We start from the raw sequence: 14,073 nt of genomic DNA, 5'->3' as shown, positions 1-14,073 counted from the left end.
AAGACCCAAAGCTATGCCAAGCGGACATGTCTTCTGAGCATTCTGAATGTAGCAGAACAATACCATGATGATGACAATGACAGTGATGATGAGGATGGTGTTGTTAACAGAGGAAAAGGTTGGGGATCATTTGCTTCCATAGTATCACCTGAGAGAAACTGTAGGCAATTCCCACCACGAAGATCCCCTCAACTGCCTAATTCCTGTCTGCTCCAAGCCTGGCTCTTCGGACGTGCCTTCAGCCCTCTGAGTTCCCAACAGGACTGGGAATACTTTCTCTTTGTTTGCTTTAGTTATTAGCCATAGCTGGCTTCTGTTGCTTGCAACCCAAGAACCCTAACTGGTAATTCTCCTGAATGTTTGCCCAGTCCATCTCTTCTGCTCCATACCCCCATCACAGCCTCAGCACCAGCCACCTCACTGGTATTAACACCTCTGGTGTTCTCACTCTCAAATCCATTCTCCACAAGGTCCCCAACCAGAATTACCTAAAACTCAAATTGGACCATGCTGCCTGCCCCCTAACAGCAAAATGCTGAGTCCCTGGCCCTGACCAAAGGCTCCCATCTATCACTGCAGCCTCTTCTCTTGTCACTCCCTGCCTCAATCTTTAAGCACCAGAACTCCAAGCTACCAACTGCTTCCTCATATTTTCTATGTTTTCTCACCTCTCGCCCGATGCCCTCCCTATTTCCTCTGCACTGGAATACCCATTTAAGGGTGACCACTTTGTAATCACCTTTTGAGCTCAGCTCAGACATCACTCACATCCTACGCGAGATGCATGCCGTCTCTGCTCACAAACGTGTACCCCTAACACATGGCCTGCCTTCACCACTCATCTGGGAATTCTCTGATGACAGGCGCTATGTCATATTCATCTCAATAGCCATACCACATAATAGGCATTGAATACATTTTTGTTAGATGATGTATTAACTAACCATTTATTAGATGATTCTGTTTAAATAATTAAAAACACAGTTCACTTTGAAAACCTTAATTGCGTTTTCATTTTTCTCCTTTTTAACCACACTCAGAATTACCCTCAAACTGAGTAGCCCACAGATCAGCCTAGGCTCTGCCATCCTGGAGGATGGTGGCATTGCTCGAGAGCCAGGACACACACGGTTTTAACAAGCACCGGAGACTACTGCTCATTGCACTGCTTAATGGTTCCCATCATGAAAGGATATTTCGGATACTCTGACATTAGTTTAAGCCTCAACTGAAGGGCAAAGATGCCACCCACCAATGTGGGCAAAGATAGGGACCATGCCAACAAACAAAGAAGCTGCAGCCTATAATCAAACCAATCTGGGAGAACCTCACATGGCTGGAGTGTGGGCATCTGCGGGGGCGCAGGGCCTCCTCTCCTGACCCACTGCACAAAGCCCAGCTCCTCCTTTGCCTGAGGTTCCTCGTCAGGAATGAGGAATGAGACGCTGACCTAGATTCGCTCAACAAACACAGACAGGGCACCCACCATGGGTCTGACTTTAAAAGAGGCACTGAAGGTCAAAGGTTACTAAAATACTCTTCAGATCCTAAGTAGCAGTGTGGAAAGAGCCCTGGACTTAGAATAAGAAAGCCTAGCCTCTTGGAATCAAACCATAACTCTACCTCTTACCCACAAGCTAAGCAGCCCCAAGAAAGTCATTTACTTTCCAGTGGCATCAGTTTCCAAATATGAAAAATGAGGATTATGTGAGCTCAAACGTGTGAAAGTGTCTCACGCCAAGTAGGGGCTCAGAAATTTGAATTAAGAGGGTCTTCAAAGACCTTAAATGTCCAAAGTTCTACCCGAACCCCCAGAATTCCTCCCAATGTAAGAATTAGCGCCCCCTTCTGCCGCCCAAGGAGCACTGCATAGACTGTCAGTAGTGCAGTTGGCGGGCAAAGCCTGGACTGCAGGCTCAGGAAGCAAGGGGCGCACAGACACCTCCCTCCCTTGGTGGTGACCCAGGAGCACACTGTCCACTCGTTATGGAAAAGAAATTTCTAGATGGGAACCCAACCCTGCCCAATATTAAGCACTGACCAGAAGGCTTCCACAGTGGAGATAAATGGCAAACTTACACAAGCAGCTGTCACACACACCCTCATTCCACCCCAATTCCCACCACCTCTTACAGAGGAAAAGGAGTGGTGTGTCTTCATCAAGTTTTGCCCATCATTTTCTCCACAGAACCAGCTGAATTAAATTATGTTCTTTCTAAAAAAGCACCCTCACTGAAGGCCTGGTTACTGGCAGTGGTTATGTTCAGAGTTCAGACAAAGGTGATCTTGGTGAACAATTCTAAGAGGATTTAGCACTCCTCCAATAAAATATCCTAGGGATTGGATTTCCAGAGTTTTGTTTTCATTACTCCACTTGGATATATCCAATAACCAACTTCAGTGTCGTGGACCAGGTTCTCAGTAAACATAGCCGTTCTCAGGCAGCTAGAGATACAAAACCACAGGTCTGCAGTGAACTCAGAAGGGGGGGCCACGCTGCCAGGCTTCCAGCAGAGCAGGCCACTGGGGGAAGGCAACCCAGGGGCCTCCATGGGGCCACCACTGACTGCCTAAGGGACTAACAAAGTGTGCAGCTCCTGGCACCCAGGAATGAACTCTAACCTCGGTGTCCCCAGAGCTGCCAGCGCAGGGAAGATCTCAGTTGCCCTCTAGGCTTCAGTCAAAGCCTTAAATAAACAAGTAGCAAATAAAATTGGGACTCCACAAACACTTTCTTCTTCTTGTCTCAACATTTCCTTCCATCCCACAAAGATGAAATAAAAAACACCAACAAGCCAAAAAGGAGAACTGGAGTTTGGCTTTGATTTAAAAAAAAAAAAAAGAAGAAGAAGAAGAAAGAAAAACTGTCCTGCTCTAGCCTCAAGACAATTTCACACCAAATGGCTTTAAAGCCCCTTCCAAAGCTCTGCTGCCTGAATTGAAAAACACTTTCAGTCTTTTTGACTGAAAGTCAGCAGTTAAAGAAGCAGAACATGGAAATCCTGAGAGTTGAGTTTTCGCATTTGCACACATGCTGGGTGTGTCTGGACATAGAGGGCATGGAATCTAACCATTCTTCTAGAGGTCACCTCACCTTTCTCACGAGGCTGCTCTTACTCACTCTAAAATTAGTTATTATTAACATTAATCAGACTTCACCACCCAACACAGCCACACAGTCAGCACCGCGCTGCTATTCCCTAAGCCCAGGAAAGTCTCCTTTTCTGTGAAAAACAGGCTCAGGGCCTGGGGATGATGCTCCAGTCCTGGCACCTAAGGAACTGCAGTCACCTGTACTCCTGGGCTAAGGGCTTCAAACCCATGACAAGGAAGGTGCCTTCCTCACATACCCTTCCCCAAAGGAAAAAAAAAAAAGAGCAGTGGGAAATGCTCCTGCGGGTGGGGGCAGAGGACGCACGTGGCTGACGCCTAGAAGGCACGAACGGAGCCCTCCATGCAGGCTGTGCACCACCATCCATCCTGTCGGTGTGAGGCGTTGCCCGCTCGCTCTAGCCCCCAGCCCGGCCCCAGAACTACCTGCTGCTGCCTCGGCGCCCTCAAGCCAAGTCTAAAGAAGTTCACTCCCCGTCGCGCCAGTCCGGAGAGGCTGGAACACGCGTTTCAACCTAAACTGCCCAGGCGCGAACCATCGGAGCTGCTTGGGGCCCAGGGGCCAGAGGAGCTGCAGTCAAGTTCCGGGCTGGGCTGCGGAGACCTCGCCAGTTATCCCGCACTCCGCAGGGCCCCGGATCCGGGCGGGTGGCTGCGAGGAGCGTGCGCTCAGAAAGGCAAGCCGCCCGCACTGGGGGCTGGAGGTGGAGGGAATTCTGCCTCTCGCTTCGCGCGATCGCCATGACTCTCGGCTTCCCGAAGACCTAGAAGCCGCGCTGCTCTCCCACCTGGGCGGCGGTGGCGGCTCCCCTGCCCTCCGTTCCCTTCCCACCGCCCGGGCTCCTGGCTTCCAGCCTGCAGCCCGCACAGCTCCGGGACAAGCGAGTGGGACACCCGCGACCCTTCCCTAGCCCCACGCCCCCGGGAGGGCGTCCAGGAGCCACCCCACGGGGGAGCACGGTGGCTCGGGCGAGCTGAGGTGCCCTTTGCCCAGGCCAACAGGTATGGGAGGCGTTGTCCGCCGCCCGACCGCCCGCTCCGGGGACAGGGGCCCGCCACAGCCGCGGGCTTTGGGCACCACGGAGAGGGCCGAGGACCGAGCGGGAGGCGAAGGAGGGACTGCGGGTGGGAGCGAGCGGGCGGGAGCACTCACCTCTGGCTGGGCCGGGCCGGCCGCACGGCCCGCAGCCCCCAGGCCGGGCTCCGAGGCTCCTCTGCGCGCGCGGGGGACGCCCTCAGAGGCCCGCAGGGAGGGGGCGGCGCGGCTGCGGGCGCCGGGGGCAGCGCTCGGCCGCACGCTCACACCCCCAGCCAGCGGCCGCGTCCCCGCGCCGGCATCCTCGCCGCCGCCGGCTCCCACGGCGCCCCGGGCCGCTCCCCAAGCGCGCGCCGCACCGGCGCGAGCCCCTCGTCGGCTCCGAGCGCGGTCTGGGCGCGTGCCTCCCGGTCCCCGTCCTCCGCGCCCGTCTGGGGACGCGTGCCCCGCTCCCGGCGCGGCGCGCTCCTCTACCCCTCTCGCTCCCGCTGGCCGTGCAGAGCCCCGGCGCGCGGGCTCAGCCCATGTGCGCGGCCGCCTCGCTGCGCCCCGGAGCCCAGTGGCCGAGGCCCCGCCGGAGTGGCGCGCCCTAAAAACTCCATGTAGCTCCGGCCTCCTCCCCAGCTCCTCCCCGGCGGGCCCCCCAGAGCCTGGAGGCCGCCCTCAGCGCCCGCCCCGCTCTGCCTTCGCCCGCGCCGGGAGCCGGGGTTCAGGGCTCGCCGCGGCCGCCCGCGCCCCGCTTCTCCGAGGGCTGGGGAGCCCCCGCCCCCACTCCGGCGCTTCGCCAATAGCTCCCTCGGTTTCCAGGCAGCGCAACCTGAGGAACGCCTCGCGCGCGCGCACTCACACTAGCGCGCGCACACACAGGCCCACGCGGGGGGCGAGCTGCAGCTTGGCCGACTGTCCTGCTTCCTCTCCTCCCAAAAGAAGCAGCCCACGTTAACTCCGGCAAACTGCTGTTCCTCGGTGTTGGATAACTCACCCAGGCGACCCCCACCTTAACTACTTCATCCCCGGCGCCCACACCCCTGGGCCACAATCACACCTGCGTCCGTGCCCGGGCGACCAAAACCGGTGGAGGAGATGGAGAATTCGGCGTGCCACCACTACCGCTATCTAGCGAGGCATGTCTTCGGCCACCGCTTGCCACCCTCTCATCCCGCTCCCCTGGGTCCTGAAAACACGTGGTTTGCTCCCACTTCTCCTTCCAAGGTCAAATAATAGATTTGATGAAGGGGAGAGGGTGCTTCGACACAGGTGTGAGCTAGAAATCTCGAAGACTATCTGCCAAGTCCATTCGCAGACAGACCCTTTTTCTCTTCTGCCCCAAGCCTAAAGGGCAGCACACTAGCTTAGAGTCTCCAGTCACCTTTTCTGATCCCCACTTGTTTGCCTCTCGTATGCCCAGAAGTTGACAGAATACACAGTGAGACAAAGGTTTGTGTTGTCAAGTAAAAATCAAAATCAAAATAGCGAGATGGATCTCAGACTGCCCCATAGACAAAGTCAAAGGCCTGCCAGTTCCTTTCTGCTCCTCCCTGGGTGTGCCAAGGGTGAAGGAACAATCCAACTGGCTGGAGCAGGCTAGTCTTTCCTTACAGCACCCTCCTTTCCGTGGTCCGCCATTTCTCACCCACTCTAGTGGCAGAAAAACTGCTCAGGAGCTCAGATGCCTCCAATTCCCAGAATCAAAGAAAAGATATAGCATAAAAATTCTTACACCGATCAAGAATGAAGCAGGCAATACTGTCACAAGCATCTCATCCAACATCTCAGCCATCACCTCTCTGCTAGCTGGTACAGCTGCCAAGGGAGTGTGGGCACTGACATTGCCAGCCAGTGGCACAAATTAATCAGGTCCCCTCCTCATGGGCACCTCCTGGCTTGCAGCTGGGTGTGGTTCCTGAGTCCCTGTAGCACTCATCGTGGGTACCACACTTTTGTCATTTAGCATTTGCTCCCCTGTATTAGTACTATTTTTTCTTGTACCAGTCCTACCTCCAAATTGTCTAACAACTTTCCTGAGGCCCTGGCAGCTGAGTCTTATGGACATAGTTCAAAGATGTGCACTGAAGGCATTTCCAGGGTTTTCCATGAAGTGTCGTGGGGAGATGAACAAATAGATTTGGGGGATCTCAGGATGATCTTTCCCTCTGATCTCTTAGTGTGGATGAAAGTTGCATCACCTAACAATCTGTTGCTTCTCTAAGCAATTGTTTGAAACTTTCTGGATGGTAACTGCGTCACCAAAGCCCCTTGGCAAGTCTATATACACATGATAGAATGCATGGGTCACAATTTAACCAGGGCTGGACACTTCTGGCAGAAGTTATCTGCCCTCAGGTATGTCTGTATGAATTTGGGTGAGTTGTTTGTTCTCTCTAAATCTCAACTGACCTCATCTGTAAAATGAGAATGATTCTGGTATTTACTCCATAAGGTGGTTGTAAAGATTAAATGTGGTAACATGAATAGCAGTTCCCTCAGCTAACTCAGTTCCACGCATAAAATAAGCTTTCAACAAACGTTGGCTGTTGTCATTATTAGTAAGTAATTGACACATCTCAAAGACATTACCTTGGGGGGAAAAATCAAGGCTACTAAGCCCAGGAGACCTCAAAAACTATAGAAGCCAGATGACAGACTTTGGTGAGCATGTCAAATGCAGTTTTCCCAGTTCTCACCCTCTATGACAATTTTGAGACAGGTTAAGGGAGCTGCAGTTTCAGAGGCCCTGATACCCTTGCTCTAACTTTTATTCATTTGTTCAAAATATATTTATTAAGGTTCAAAATGTGTCAGCTCCTTCCTATTAAAATGCCAAAGAAAATTTTGCACCAATTGTCAGAATAGAAGCTCAAAACAGCATAGAACAAAATGGGTAGAAGCAACCTCCCTTTATCGTGCATTTGTAGCTGGATTTAGCCTAAGTACTCTCTTTAACTCAGAATAATTCAGCCCTCCAGGAAGCAGCTCCAGAGGAGTGAGCATTAACTTTGTTCTACCTGCCTCTAGCTTCGGAGACCAGAGGTACACAAATCAGACACCTGGATGATGCCATCTTACCACCTGGTAATCATTTTTTGACATGGCCAAGGACACTCGCCTCTATCTCTTCCCTTCTCCTAGTCTTCCTTCTTCTGTTTTACCTCCAGCAAATACATCTATTTCCAGTGCCCAAAACAGCCAAGGGTAGAGAGTGATGAAGGGGTCTGTTGTATTCTGAATAGAAATAGGCAGAAAAAGAAAAATTATTTGGGCAAGTGCATGCTAAACGTAAAGTTTTCCATGCATTCCATCAAAATACAGAATATAGAATGCACATTCCAAGGCACATTCTCAACTTTGTGGCAAGAGGTTTCAGAGTGGTTTGTTAGGCAGCAACAGGTAATGAGAACAAAATTTGATATCTGAAAGCACAGTGCTGCTGTAACAAAAACTTAAAAGACTAGCTATGGGGTTAGACAATGGGCCAAAGCTAGAAATGCCTTGAAAGACTGTGAGCAAAAGCTGCAAGGACATCAGGAAGATTCTTGGAAAAGATTTGAAGGACACCAAGGAAACTGTTCGTGGAAGCTGGAGAAAAGAGTACTTGAGTTCTGTACTCACAGGACAGTTAGCAAAACTGTGGCCTGTAATAATGCAACAAATGGAAAGAATACCTAATAAACTCATGAATCTGACTAGGGACATTTCCAAGTTGAATGCAGCAAGTACCAATTGAGTTTTTCTAGACGCCTATGATAGAAGACAAGCAGAGGTGAATTAAAGAAGAAACTTTTGTTTTGTTTTGCTTGGGGTCGAGGGGGTGAGTGGAATAGAATTAAGAGGAAATGGAAAGAACCAGGAAAAGATAACTCTCATTCTGGTATCTCCAGGCAAAAACTTCAAATCCAGGGCAATAAATTATAGTCTCTGGATAAAGACTAAGTTAAGGATAGAGCTGTAAGATCTTTTGTTAACACCTCACACATATTGAGGGCATACTTAAAAGAGTTTCTGAGTCTTGGTTATTGTGAATAGTGCTGCAGTAAACATAGCCATAAAGAAGAATGAAGTCTTACATTTGCTACGGTATGGATGGACCTAGAGAACATTACGTTAAGTGAAATAAATCAGACGGAGAAAGACAAAAACCATGTGATCTCACTTATATGTGGAATCTAAATGAACAAACTAATCAGAAACAGTCTCAGAGATACAGAGGAAAAACACAGGGTTGCTAGATGGGAGGTGGGTGGGGATGAGGGAGAAGGTGAGGGGTTTAGAAAGCATAATCGGTAACCACAAGATTGCCACGGGGATACGAAAGTCGCTTTGGGGAATATAATCAATAATGTAAAGATTTTGTAGGGAATCCGATGGGCAATTGTCTTATTAGGGAGACCACTTTATGGACGGTGTAGATGCCTGATCACTGCACTGTACACCTGAAGCTGAAGCTGAATAACAATGAATGTCAACTATAATTTAATGTATATAGTCACAAGCTGTGGAGTACAGCGTAGGGAATACAGTAAATGGAATTGTAACAGCTATATACGATGCCAGAGGGGTAGTAGATTGGGGGAGGGGAGTTACCACTTTGTGAGGGGGGTAAATGTCTAACTATGACATTATTGTGTACACCTGAACCTGAAAGAATAAAAAGAGCTTCTAAGGATCTTAGAGATGTGGTCCCTCAACAGCCTCACTGGAGGCTGAAGATAAAAAAGTCTCATGTTTATAGATTTTTAAATATGGCTTTTGTCTAATGGGTCATTACAATTTGAATCACAAGAAGCCTTCAATGTTTTTAAAGAAAGTATACTAGCTAGGGACTGAAGGGAGAAAGACAGTACAAAACGAAAGGAGGCCTCCAGATCCCCAATCCAAGAGGCAAGAAACAGGCTGTAAACAGGCCATTTCTAACAGAAGAGGGAAAATGACTCAGAGTGGAACCAAGAGCCCAAAAGGTGAGACAAGAGCTAGAGAATCATTCCCCAAAAGCAGGATCAGGCCCTAATTAAGGAACTGATGACATGTCCCCAGATGGATTTCAGAATTGTTATTAACCAGTGACTGCTATGAGAAATACCTCCCTTATTGAATGGGGTGTCTATTGCCTCACTGGTGTATGTTAGGTGTTTAGGGAAGAGGAGGAAGGAAATAACTTGTCTCTTTAGTTCACAGATCTTCAAATTGAGAAGAACTTCACCCAAGGAGGCTCATCCACATGGACCTGCTTTAGATGAACAGATCCAGGACCTCAAGCCAAGCCTGGTGTCACAGGGAGATGAGACTTTTTGAAGCTTAGGGATTTTTCTGGCTATTTTTCATATTGGAAGACTGTAAATAATTTTTGGCTATGACGAATTAAATATGGCCCCAAATTCTCTCTCTTCAACAGTTGGTATCTATATCTCTCTAACCTTAAACTTGGACAGGATCTGTTACTTCTTTAATAGAATAAAAAGGTTATTTTGTGCCAGTTTCCAGGCCTATGACCTCAGAAACTGGAAGCTTTCATTTCCTGTCCCTGAACACTGTTGGAGCCCTGAATCAACATTTAAGAAGTCCAATGACCTGGAGGCCACCATACTGTGAAGCAGACCCAAGCTACCCGTATGCAGAGGCTGTGTGAAGGGAAAGGAGATGGGGGTAGGGGAGAAAGAGAGAGAGAAAGGGAGGAGGAGGGAGAGAGAGAGGAAGGTCTGACCAGTCCCCAGCTATTCTAGCACCTGCTGTAAGAGTCATTCCAGCTGAAGTTTCATATATTGTAGCACTTCCACTGTGCCCTGTTTGAATTCCTGAGTCACAGACTAAAAGAAGTAGTAATAAATTGTTACTTTAAGCCACTTAATTTTGGGATGATTTGTTATGCAGCAATAGGCAACCAGAAAAATGTGTTAACTTGGAAAGATGTTCTAACTATGCTGTAAAGTGTAAAAATCAAATTGTAAAATAATGTGCATGATACCATTTTTAAAAAAGAAAGCTTGTATGTAGCATCAATACATAAATTATCTATCTGCAGAGAATATAATCAGAATGCTACCTGTTACCTAACTAACTATGGAAAATCAGTATTAGGTGGACATCTACTTTTTAGATACACTTTATATGAACGTTCTACGAGAAATATTTTAATATTGGTTTAATATTTTAAAACATGAGAAAAAAATGCCCTGTATTTATTTTATTTCAAAGCAATAAATATATAGTGCATACCTAAAAGAAAAATAACACATTGCCAAAAAAACCCAACAACCCTAACGGTTCACTTTGTCACAGGATTATTAATAAAAAGAGATTATATTCGCATATATAATGATAATTCTTTTAATGTCCAGGATTAAGAAAAATTCAAGTTATCAACAAAGAAAGAACAAGTTATCAACAAAGGAATAAAATCAAGTTTGACTTCAGGAGTTGTATGTAACACTAGATCACAGAAGAAAAATGAACCAAAAAACTTGGATTGTAAAATGATCTCCTCCAGTACTTACACATTCAGTTAGGTTGCTATCACGTATGAAAGTAATAGAAAAATATCTTCAAAGAAAAGGGCGAGAAAATAAATGGCTTTTTAACTTTTTCTGGAAAAAATACTCAAAGACTTGTCTTAGCCAATAAAAAAATGGAATCAAGGTGACGCCATAGAAATGGTGGCAGCATGGTGCACTTTTTGAGTTCTACTCCGGATCTTATCACAAATGGGACATCTATAATCCATCAAAGGACTCTCTGCTCATCTCGCAAAACAGCTAGGAGACTCATGAAAGGATTACTTTAAGGTGGCCAAATTGGGCGAGCAGGGGAAGAGGGAAGGGAGCGGAGTGGAGACGCGGTCGCATCTGTGGCAGTGGAAACGTGGCCGGCATCCGCAGCTGCAGAGAAGCAGGGGATCCCAAGAAGGAAAAGAGAACACAAAAGCCAGGAGGTGGGCTCTTTCCCTGAAGTCCCACAGCTGATCTCTCTCGCCGAGGGGGCAGAATATCCAGCATTTCAGGCAATAACCTCAACTGAGACTTCCAGTTGGGCCCTAGGCCGGACAAAGAGCACAAATTCCATACCTGTGCCCCTCCCCCTGCTCTTCCAATCCTACCCCGGCCCTTCCAGAGACTTAAGCTGGCCCCTGAACTGAGGAGTAGTGTCAGATTACAGAGTGCTCAGGCTCTGGGAAGACTGGCAGGCAGCTCTGACCCAGGGAAGAGGCTGAGAAGAGAGTGATTTTTGCTGGGCTAGGAGAGAAGAGACTCCTCCATGCCCAGCCACCACCTTTTCTAGCCTGCAGGAAGAGTGTGAAATGGCTAGGATGGAAAAGAGAGGACCCATCCATCCCAGGCCCTCACCCTTTCTGCCCGACCTAGGGCAGGGCAATTACAAATGCTGAGGCACTCCCAGGGATCAGCAGTAAGTGACAGAGGCAGCTCTGGGCTTTCAGCAGCTCAGAAATCTCCCGCCTGCCACACACACACACACACACACACACACACACACGGAAGTGCCCTAAGACTCAGGAGAACTGGACACAGGGCTGGTGGTGCTACTCTCAGTGCGCATATGTGCAGGCAAGGGCAGAAACTGCACTGACTTTGTAAAAACTACCATCCAGACCCCTCAGCCCCACGCATCTAAATCTGCAGTCCCAGCGTCACTCTGGGCACCAGGTGACTGGCTCTGCCTACACAATCCGCAGAGGACTCTTTGGTACAGCACAGGACAACCTGGAGATTACTTGGTGGGCTTAAGCCAGGACTGGCGCTTCTTTTTGTTTTCTTTTGTTTTGTCTTTATATCTTTCATATCTTTGCCTGTGTTGAGTGGGGGTTGTCAGTTGTTTTTACGTGGAATGTATTTGATTTTTTTCTTTGTTGTTGTTGATATTGTTGTTCTTGGTGATTTGCTTTGTTCTGAAATTGCGCTACTAGGGCCCAGCTTAAGAGGCACAAGATTCATCATACCTGAAGGCCAACTTCAGACAAAACCAGAGTACTACCGGGTTTGAACTACAAGTCACACAAACAGAGGGAATTACCTACAGGCACATAGAGGCCAAACCACATTTAAGTGGTCAACCCTCATGCAGCAGAACACCCTGCGGGGGGCAGAGCCAAGTCTCAAAACTATTCAGCCTAGGAGTTAACCCCACCTACTCACAAGCGAAAAGCAATGAAAGATCTTCTTTAACAGAACAATATACACAAGAGTCACCTTTGGAGCACACGCAGAGGAGAAGAATGAAGTAGCACAAGTCAAATATAAAGGACACATACTGCAAAAGATAACCAAGCAAGAACTAAGAACTCTAGGGGATTTACCTAACACATCGAAGCAAACACAGAGAGTCAGCCAGAATGGGGAAACAAAGAAATATGTCACAAATAAAAGAACAGAAGAAACCTCCAGATATGGAACCAAATGAAACAGAGGTAACCAAACTATCAGAGAAAGAGTTCAGAACACTGGTGATAAGAATGTTTAAGGAGCTTAGAGACGACATAAAGAAAAATGTAGAAATCATAACAAACAATCAGTTAGAACTGAAGACCACAATTACTGAAATAAAGAACTCACTTGAAGGAATTACCAGCAGGTTAGATGAAGCAGAGGATAGAATCAATGACTTAGAAGACAAGTTAGCAGAGATCACCCAAACAGAACAACAGAAAGAAAAAAAACAAAAAACAATGAAGATGGTTTAAGACACTTCTGGGATAACATCAAGTGCAACAACATGTGCATCACAGGAATACCAGAAGGTGAAGAGAGGAAGAAAGGGATTGAGAACATGTTTGAAGAAATAATGTCTGAGAACTTCCCTAACCTGATGAAGGAAACCGACATACAAGCCCAGGAAGTGCAGAGAGTTCCAACCAGGATAAACCCAAACAGGTCCACACCAAGACACATTATAGTAAATGGCAAAGGTTAAAGATAAAGAGAGAATCCTAAAAGCAGCAAGAGAAAGGCAGAGGGTTACATACAAGGGAACTCCCATAAGACTATCAAATGACTTTTCTACAGAAACATTGAAGTCCAGGAGGGAGTGGCAGGAGATACTCAAAGTGATGGAAAACAAAGGCCTAAAACCTAGATTGCTTTCTCCAGCAAGGCTATCATTTAAAGTTGATGGAGAGATAAAGAGATTCCCAGAAAAAAAATAAGCTAAAGGAATTTATTACCACCAAACCAGCATTGCAAAAAATACTGAAAGGACTTCTGGAAATAGAAGAAAGATGAAAACAATCTAACTACAAATTTTAAAATGGCAATAACTATGTACCTATCAATAATCACTTTAAATGTAAACAGATTAAATGCTCCAATCAAGAGACATAGGGTGGCTGAGTGGATAAGGAAGCAAGAACCTTGTATATGCTGTATACAAGAGACTCATTTCAGATCAAAAGACACACACAGGCTGAAGCTGAAGGGTTGGAGTAAGATATTTCATGCAAATGGAAATGAGAAAAAAGTTGGAGTTGCAATACTTATATCTGACAAAATAGACTTTAAAATGAAGAACATATTAAAAGACAAAGATGGGCACTATATAATAATAAAGGATCAATCCGATAAGAGGACATAACACTAGTAAACATCTATGCAGCCAACATAGGAGCACCTAAATATATAAAACAGATACTGACTGACATGAAGGCAGAGATCAACAGTAACACTATCATAGTAGGGGACTTCAACACACCTCTGACAACAAGGGAAAGCTCTTCCAGACAGAAAATCAATATGAAAACAACAGCCTTAAATGACACATTGGACCACTTGGATTTAATCGATATTTTCAGAGCATTGCACCCTAAAGCTGCAGTATACACGTTCTTCTCAAGCACACATGGAACATTTTCCAAGATAGACCATATGTTAAGCCACAAAACAAGTCTTGATAAGTTTAAGAAAATTGACTTCTCTGACCACAGTGCT

General features: G+C 47.1%; 1 protein-coding gene across 2 annotated transcripts in view; it reads right to left on the bottom strand.

Annotated features, from left to right (window-relative positions):
- The window catches only part of CALN1 (calneuron 1), a 583,103-nt gene that overhangs the window by 462,073 nt on the left and 106,957 nt on the right, over positions 1 to 14,073 (bottom strand). The window contains exon 1 of one of the 2 annotated variants that reach the window (XM_081053081.1): positions 4,265 to 4,498. The exons of the other annotated variant lie outside the window; for it this stretch is intronic. The gene's annotated coding sequence lies outside the window, so the exon portion shown is untranslated. Of the gene's footprint in view, positions 1 to 4,264; positions 4,499 to 14,073 lie in introns of those variants that run through there. 2 annotated transcript variants of the gene reach the window in all.

This window comes from Rhinolophus hipposideros (assembly GCF_964194185.1).
Source record: "Rhinolophus hipposideros genome assembly, chromosome: 7".
Classification (NCBI taxonomy): Eukaryota; Metazoa; Chordata; class Mammalia; order Chiroptera; family Rhinolophidae; genus Rhinolophus; species Rhinolophus hipposideros.
This window is presented reverse-complemented; position numbering and strand designations above follow the sequence as displayed.